This window comes from Gossypium hirsutum, chromosome D13 (assembly GCF_007990345.1).
Source record: "Gossypium hirsutum isolate 1008001.06 chromosome D13, Gossypium_hirsutum_v2.1, whole genome shotgun sequence".
Taxonomy (NCBI): Eukaryota; Viridiplantae; Streptophyta; class Magnoliopsida; order Malvales; family Malvaceae; genus Gossypium; species Gossypium hirsutum.
The window spans coordinates 46,558,593-46,568,564 of NC_053449.1; positions in this window are offsets into that span (position 1 = coordinate 46,558,593).

Here is a 9,972-nt window from a genome sequence, read left to right on the forward strand (position 1 = left end):
TGCTATTGCAGCACTGTTATCACAATACAGTGTTATAGTTTTTTTCATACTAGGAATAACTTCAGGTTTGATTAACAACTTTCAAAGCCATATTGCTTCTTTCATTGCCTCAGAAATAGCCACATACTCAGCCTCCATGATAGAGTCAGCAATGGAAGTTTGTTTTACACTTCTCCATACTATGGCTCCACGGTCTAGAACAAATACATTTCTCGACGTTGATTTCCTTGAATCTTTACAAGTGCAGAAGTTTGAGTCTGTGTATCCAACAGGAGTAAGGCCCTCTCTAGAAAACACAAGCATCTAATCCCTGGTTCTTTTAAGATACCTAAATTTATGCTTTACAGTTTGCTAATGTTTAAGACTTGGATTCGCCTGATATCAACTAACCATTCCTACTGCGAAACAGATATCTGGACGTGTGTAAAGCATCGTATAAACAAGGCTTCCAACTGTCGAAGCATATAGAACCTTACTCATATGCTCTCTTTTTTTCGCTATCTGAGGACAATCATCTAAAGAAAAATGAAAACTTGATAAAATTGGCTGAACGTTTGGCTTTACATTGGTCATTGCAAAATGTTCCAGTACCTTATCGATGTATGAAGCTCGAGATAGAGCTATCATTTTATTCTTCCGATCCTTATGGATTTGAATTCTAAGAATATAATTAGCTTCACCCAAGAATATAATTAGATATATTATTCATTGCTAAATTGTTGAGTTAACCACAGTTTAATCAATGACAATTCTCCTATATCATTTTTGATAAGTAGAATATCATCGACATAAAAAACGAGGAATACCGTATTTTTTGTTATTTATACGCTTATAAACATAAGGTTTATCGACATTTGTCTCAAATCCAAAAGTCTTCATTGTTTGATCAAATCTTTTATTCCATGAGCGAGACGCCTGCTTAAGTTCATAAATGGATCTTTGTAGTTTGCAAATTTTTTGCTCCTTTCTTGTGACAACATAGCCAGTGGGTTGAGCCATGTAAATGGTCTTATTAAGATAGCCATTCAAGAATGCTATCTTAACATCCATTTTTCAGATCTCATAACCGAGACCAGCGGCAATGGATAATAGTACGTGGATAGACTTGAGCATGGCTACAAGAGAGAAGGTCTCATCGTAATTAATGCATTCTTTTTATGTGTAGCGTTTCCCTACAAGTTTAGCTCTGTGTGTTTTCACTTTCCCTTCTACGTTTCTCTTCTTCTTGTACATCCACTTACACCTTATGAGTTTAATTCTAATTGGTAAGTCTAAAAGTTCCTACACCATATTGGATTTCATAAAATCCATCTTGGCATCCATGACCTGTTTCCAGAGCTTGGAATTAATGTCCTGCATAGCCTCTTCGTATGTGAGTGGATCATCTTACTCATGATTGACTTCTGTATTATAAATACTACCATTATAGATGAAGAGGTCTGGTTTTTTAGAAACTCTCTCACTATGACAGATCCCCCTATGTTGTTGAATGTTTGCAGGTTTTTCTACAACTTTCTCGAGAATTGAACTTAGTGATTGTTCTACCACTTTCGAAAGTTCTTTGAGTACCACTTTACTTCGAGGCCTAAAGTTATCCATGTAGCATTCATTGAGAAAAGTAGCATGAGTAGAAACTTTAATCATATTATCTTTCAGATTGTAGAATAATCCTCTCTTTGTTCCTTTTGGATATCATACAAACATGCACAATTCTGTTTATGCATCCAACTTCTTTGCATCTTTATCTAGAACGTGTGCTGGACAACCCATAATCTAAAGTGATTTAGAGCGGGTTTTTTTTCATGCCACAATTTATAAGGTGTCTTACAAGAAGACTTAGTTGGCACATCAGTCGGAATATATCAAGCCATTAGTATTGCATATCCCTAGAAGGAAGTAGGAAGTTGTGAATAGCTTAACATTGAGCAAACCATGTCAAGTAAGATTTTATTCCTTCTCTCAATTATGCCATTCTACTGTGGAGTGCCTGACGCGGTCAATTATGAGAAAATCTAATTCTTTATGTGGTATCCTAAGAACTTATCGGATAGATATTCCCCACTTCGGTCAAACTGAAGATTATTTATGGATAAACCTAATTGCTTTTCCACTTATGCACGAAAATCTCAAAATTTATCAAATGTTTCACTTTTTCGGTGCATTAGATACACATATCCATATCAAGGATAGTCTTCGGTAAAAGTCACATAATAATCTAAACCTCATCGGGCACTGATGATCATGGGACCACTTACATCAATGGGCACAAGTTCTAAAGATTGGTTGGCACTTATACTTTTCGTATTAAAATACCTCTTAGTCATTTAACCTTCCAAGCAAGATTCACTTTGTGGAAGACTATCTTCCTTAAACATACTTAAGGGACCATCTTTCATTAGTCTAGTGATTCTTTCTTGGTTAATATGACCAAGTCTTAAATGCCATAGGTTACTTTCATTAGAATGAGAAGTTTTAAGCTTTTTATTCACCATTTCAATTTGAAACATTGAGTATTTATTTGGTTTAATAATGTAGAGATTGTTTTCCATCTATCCATTACAGATTAGCGAATGATTTCTGTAAATAGCAATCCCTTTATTAAATGTCATGGTATAACTGTCATAAAATAAACATGCTACAAAAATTAAATTCCTCTCAAAATGAGGTACATAAAACACGTTCTTTAAAATAATCTTTCTAAAATTATCAAAGTGTAAAATAACTTCTCCCACTATTTCGGCTGAAACATAACTCCTATCTCCAGTCTACAGCAAGAGGCTCTTGCGACGCAGACTTCTCATTTCACTGAATACCTGTAAAGAAACACACACATAGTTAGTGGCTCCAAAATCAATAACCTAGTTTTCAATTGATTCTTACACTAAGCAAGCTTCAACTACAAAGAGTTTCATACCTTTGCCCTTTCGGCTAGGTAATCCAAATAATCATTGCAATTTGATTTGAAATGCCCTTTTCTGTTGCAGAAGAAACATTTGATCTTAATAGGATCTTTTAACCTTTTAGCTTTCTTTCTATATACACGAAGTGGAACCGAAGACTTATTCGACTTCTTCTTTCCTTTAGCTTTCTCTTTCCACTTAGAGAACGAGAGGCCCACAACTAAGTTTATCTCAGGTTTCTCTTAAACCGACTTACCACCATTCAACATCAACTTATAGGATTGTAATTCCTTCATGAGGTGAGTCAAGGTAAGTCTCTTACTCCCTAAGTTGTAAGCAGCCCTAAAACCATCAAACTCTTTGGTTAATGATTTGAACACTATTTTAATTTAAGTGTTCACGTCTAGTTCAACCCTATTGTCATGTACTTCCGTGAAGAATCCCATAAGCTTAAGCATATGTTCTTTAACCGGAGTGTCAGTTTCCTATTACGAATTCATCAAATTTATAATAGTGAATTATCGAGCCAATATGTCTTGGCCTCTGAGCAAATCCTCCAAATTTGTCATGATCTCTTTGACAATACATAAATTCTTGTGTTGCTTTTGCAACACACTACTCTTGTTCGGTAACATATAACGTCGAACAATCAAGTTAGAATCTCTGCAGTGATTTCTCACTTTGGGTTGAGCTTCAGGAGGGCACGTTTCGTCAAGAATGAATTTGTGTTTTTCACAGCTGAGAACTATCAGAAAGTTCTGTTTCCATTCTCGAAAGTTACCCCCATGTAATTTATTATCAGTAAGAATTGTAATAAGAGGAGTATAAGACATATTTGAACTGAAAAATATAAAGATTTCACTAATTATTATTTTTTTATTAAGTAAATATTTTTCATTTTAGTAACATATCGAGAATGCAGTATGATGCATGCATCTTGTATTAAAACCTTAAAATTTTTTTCGTTGCTACGATCATTCTCACACCTATCAACCATGTCGCCTTAGGGTCTCATGAATAACTAGCAAGAACATGGATAACATCCAATCAGTTCGCGAATCTTAATTCCTAAGACTTCACCCGAACTAATGACCGTTTAACATTTGACCATCATATCTAGCTTAAATATAGTTTCTTGGGAAACTATTTAATAAGAGATGATCTTGAGTGTGTAACCATTGACTCAACAACTATCATGAACATGCTTTCATTTATGAGTCATCTTAGGACAATCTCTCTGAAAGTCATGCATGACTAGTTGTCCTTAAAAGGAAATCCCATCTAGTGAACCCACATGATAAAGTTTGCCTCGGGATGCATCTAGGGTAGGAATCGGCTCGAAACTTTATCATTCTATCACTTAGGGACCATCAATGGAGGTCGTAGGTCTTGTTCAAGGACCTTCTCCCACTCAATATTTTACAAACATGCAAGGTTTTTTATCTCAAATTTCAAAAATGATTATACAATAGTCCTAGTGGCATTCTTTTCTAATCTAAATAACATGCTTCCAATATATGCATGGTATAATATGAAAATAATATCCAATCACAAGAATTCATAAATATTAAAATAAATAATTTTGATTCTCCACAATTTTTCTTTTAAGGGAAAAATCGAAGAAGTGAATGTGAATCGTGCACCAAGTTGGTTCTAAGAAAGGGAGGTGAGTCAAATTTGACCGCTTAAAAACCATGTCTTTCCTAGCCAGTGCTAATTTGAGACATGCACATTTTCATTACCACACTTCTCACAGTTATCAAATACCCTAAAGTAAATAAAATAATACAACACATGCATTTTCTCATTACCACTCTTTTTATTTTTAATCGATCAACTATGGATTATCTCATATATATATCACATTTATAACATTACATAATATAAATATTATAAACAATTATAAAACATACATATAATTAGATAGGTAATTAAAATAAAATTGACTACCAATGTTTCCATGGTTCTATTTCTAGAAAATAAATGAAAAAAGTAAAATTACATAAATTTTCAGCACAAGACATTCCTTGGGCCTTCAACCACCATCGTATCTTTTCCTCGTCATGGACTCATTTTAAAAAATTACATTTAAGTCCTATGTCAATTTCCAGCTCACAAGAATTCTATGAATTTAAAAAAATAGCCCTATATGGAGGTGATAGTCCGAAGTCTATTTTTTAAGAACTACAAGCTTGAAAAAAAACAATTATATAACAAATATATAATATCGCATCCATTTCAATATATAACTCAAAACATGCATAAGATCTAAATAATGTCACTTTTTATGTAATCAAATCATTCAAGAAGAAGAGAAATTTACTTTAATTATCTATTTATACTTATAGATAGAACACAACCTGACTCTGATATGTTAGAAAAAGCAACGAAAAATAAATTTTGGGAAAAACCAGAGTTTCAATTTTTTTCCAAAAACAAGATCTAGGTTGTGATATCTAAAGTAATAAAAACTTAATCAAAATTATACCTTTTCGATTCATCTAGGATGGGTGCTTCGACCGAGTAGTCTTCTTCGCTATCCTCAAGCTCACGTCTGCCGAGTGTGAGCTCGTTTCAAATAAAAAAATTTTCAAAAAAATTACTAGTGGGTTAATTTACCATTTCTCTAAACTTTTTGGTCAAGTTGTAAATCAGAAAAATATCTCTAGATAGTTTTTGGAATAACATTTTCAAAGAATTTCCTCTCTACAACTTTCTCTTGAATTCAAGTGTTTGCAAATAATGACTCAAGACTCTCTTTATATAGGAAGAGTTTAGAGATTTCAACTATGATTAAAATTAATCACTTTAACTATTAATAATCACCGAAAGTAGGATGTAACATTTATGAGAAAAGTCAAGAGTGCTCTCTCTCAATTTTTCTGGAGAAACAATATCTTCTATGGTTGGGTTGGAGGTGAGTGGTGACTTTGAGAATGGGGAGGATAAGATATCCCTTCTTGAAGAGGAACTTATTCAATTTTCGATGAAAACTTCGTTGGTTGTTCTGAGTGAAAATCCATCGTTGATATGCTCCATTTGGACTAGGAAATCCTATAATCCAAATAGCTGTTGGGCACAAATGAAGAGTATATGAAAAATGAAAAATAAGTTTGAGATCCAAGTGGTGGGTCAAAACTTATTTTTGATTTCTTTTGAAGATGAGAAGGATTTCGAGTTAATATTGGAAGGATGTCCATCGATTTTTCGAAGACAATTGATTATTTTTTATAGATTAACTCATCCCATTGAAAAAGTAAAATTCGACTTGTATGGTCGCCTTTCTGGCTTAAGATTGGTCGTGTTCTCTGGAGTGTGACAAGAAATATTTGATGCATGCGATTGACACCATTTTTGGAGGACTTATTCAATCGGACGAAAAATGCAAGTTTTGCCATTTAAAAATTTAGTTAGATGTGAAAAGGCCTTTAAGGAGAGGGATTTTTATCTCTACTCGTATTCAAGAAAAAGTTTGGTTTTCTTTCAAATATGAGAATCTGCCATTTTTGTTTTATGTGTGGACGTTTGGGTTATAGGCTTAAGGAATGCACTAAAATTTCATCTGAGGCATGAGAAAAAGGGGAGGATGAACAACCATACTCAATTGCGCTAAAAGCAAAGTCCAACTTGTTAGGGAAAGAAAGCAAAAAATTTGGTTTTTCACAAATAAATCAATAAATAGTATTATTACTTAGGTAAAGACGCTGTGGCTAGTGTTGGTGAGTCGCCGGTTAAAGAGGTGCCATAATTTGCTCAACACATGGAAAAGAAACTGGAATCAGTGATGACTTCTGATTTTTTGGAATCTAATAATGTGCATCACAATTTTGAGGATTTTGTTGGTAATTTTCATCCTCAATTTAATGCCACTGATTTAGATGTGATGGGGGAAAAAGTCAACGCCAAATTGATGTAGTAAATAATGTGAAAAAAAGAGAGATTTTAAGTGGGCCCGCTGGTTTTTAGGAAATGAAGGTTAATTTTAAAAAAATAGTTGGAAAAAGATGGCTAAAACATGGATTTTTATACGAATATGGAAGGAATGGTGATGGGTAAAAGAAAGTGTGACACGTAGTTGGTGGATAAGTCAGATAATCTCATGGGTCATGAGGGGGTATTAAAACGTTCAGGTTGGACTTTGGGAATTGTGATGTTTCTATTTTATCAGATTCATCAAATTTTATTTTGGAGAACACTGATGCTCTACTTCAACAAGGATCGGCGGTTGCTAATAGCAAGTCGACCGAGAGCCATGAAAATGATAAGCTAGAATGTCTACGGATTGGGGAGTTTACGGGCTATTACAAAACTTCAACATATGTTGAAGATTTACAATCCCCAAATTGTCTTCTTAATGGAGACAAAATTGACGGGAAATCAAATAGAGAAGGTTCGCATGAAATGCGATTTTAATAATGGCAGAGATGTGGATGTTGATGGTACAAAAGGTAGATTAAGTCTAGCATTGACCGGTAATGATTTGGTGCAGTTAAGAAGCTTCTCAAAGAATCACATAGATGTTAGTATAATGATGGATGGTGGGGATAGGAGTTGGTGTTTTACAGGTTTTTGTGGGCATCCGGATGTGCGACATAGAGAGGAAGCATGAGAGTTGCTTAGAAATTTGTGGAGAAACCAACATTCTCCATCGATGGTTTATGGGGATTTCAACGAAATTCTTTACTCGTTTGAAAAAAAAGGTTGGGGTGCAAAGAGATGAGAGAAGAATGGAAAATTTTTTAAGGGTATAAAAAGACTGTCAATTAATGGACGTTGGTTTCTCTAGAGCTCGTTTCGCTTGAAAGAGGGGGAATTTACCTGAAATGAATATTCGTGAAAGATTGGATTGTGGAGTGGCCAGAACGGAGTGGTTAGATTATTTTCCTAATTTTTCAATTCAACATTTATCACATTTCATATCTAATCATTGTCTTTTGTTGATTAAAACTGATAAAGAGAATCTATGTGATAATCAGAAAATTTTCAGATTTGAGTCTTGGTGGATGCTAGAGGAGTCTTGTGAAGAGGAAAAAAAGCAAATTTGGAAGGGTAACTCAGATACAATACTAGAAAAGTTGGTAGAGGTAGCAATGAGTCTAACTATTTGGGGAAGAAAAATTAAACGGGAAACAGCTAAAGTTTCAAAAAGTCTAATTAATAAACTCGAACACCTTATGAAAAGCGATATAGATGATGTAACATTAGCAGAAATAATAGATTAAAAAATTTATTTAAATGTAGAAATAGATAAAAACGAGGCATACTAGGAGCAAAGAGCTCGAGAAAATTTGATGCAGTTGAGGGATAGAAACACCACAATTTTCCATAGCTTTGCCTCTCAAAGGAGGCACAGAAATCGCATCCACAAACTACAAAATGAGGATGGGGAGGTGGCTTCAACAGAAAGAAATGTGGAAAGTTTTGCAAAGGCCTATTTTAATGACATGTTTGCTTCAAGAGGGGAAGGAAATTTTGATCACATTTTGTCTAGAGTAAAGATGAGCATTACAACTATTATGAGTCAAGTGCTTATGTGTAGTTACATGTATGATGAGGTGGTAGGTGCACTGAAAGGCATGGGTCTGACAAAGGCAGCGAGTGATGATGGTTTTTCAATAGGTTTTTTTCAAAAATTTTAGAATATTGTTGGCGAGGAGGTGAACTCCTTTTGTTTGAGTGCGGTAAACGGAGGTAAGTCTTTGGATTCCATTAATATCAAAATTATAGTGCTCATACCAAAAATTGCTTAACCGACGACTTTGAATAATTTTAGGCCAATAAGTCTTTGCACAAATTTATATAAAATTATTTCAAAAGCAGTGGTGAATCGGTTCCAACAAGTCTTGGATTTTTGTATTAATGAGTCCCAAAGTGCTTTTGTTCCGGGGCGTATGATTATCGATAATGTTCTTTTAAGTTTTAAAGTTCTTCATACTTTAAAGTAAAAAAGAGTAGGTGGAATAGTTTCGTTGGCACTTAAATTAGACATGAGCAAGGTGTATGATAGGGTTAAATGGGGCTTTTTACAATAGATGATGCTAAAGATGGGCTTTGATAGTGGCAGGGTGAATTTTATCATGAAATGCATCAATTCTGTTTCGTATTCAATTATGCTAAATGGGAAAGAAGGTAAGAGATTTACACCATCTAGAGGATTGAGACAGGAAGATCCTCTAAGTCCATATGTGTTTTTGATTTGTAGTGAAGGATTGTCTTCTTTAATGAGATTAGCGATACAAGATGGTTCTTTAAAATGAGCTAAGGTTTGTCGACGAGTACCAGTGATATCTCATCTTTTGTTTGCCAATAATTGTATTCTCTTTGGGGAGGTGTCAGAGAGAGGGGCAAATATGCTTAAAAACATTTTGAAACTGTATGAGGAAGCTTTAGGCCAATGTGTAAATTTTGATAAGTCAACGACTTTTTACAGTACGAACACTCTACCTAGAAACAAGGATTTGGTGACTCAGATTCTTAACATTCGTAGTTCGGCTACTCTGGAAAAATACTTGTGCTTTCCTAATATGGTAGGCAATAGGAAAAAAGCTATGTTCCAATTGTTCAAAGACCGGTTAAGAAACAAAATTGAATGTTGGAGCATAAGACAATTATCTCAAGGCGGAAAAGAGATCTTTATTAAATCTATTTTACAGGTTGCTCCTAGTTATGCAATGTCTTATTGTTTGCTCCCAAAATCTTTCTGTCAAGAAATAGAGAGCATTATTGGCAAATTCTGGTGGCAAAAAGGGCATGGGAGGCATGGTATACATTGGAGTGAATGGCGGAATTTATGGGAATTAAAAATAAACAGAGGTATGGGTTTTAGATCTTTATCACATTTTAATTTGTCATTACTTACTAAGCAAGGCTGGAGGCTTTTGAATTTTCCAGATTCATTATTATCCAGTACTTTGAAAGCAAAATATTATCCCAATTTGGATTTTCTATAGTCAGAGTTAGGGAATATACCTTCATATACCTGGAAGAGTGTTTGGTCCACCAAGGGTATACTTCAAGAAGGGATGTGCCGGAGAGTTAGCACTGGTACAAACATTCCAGTTAGAGACTCTTC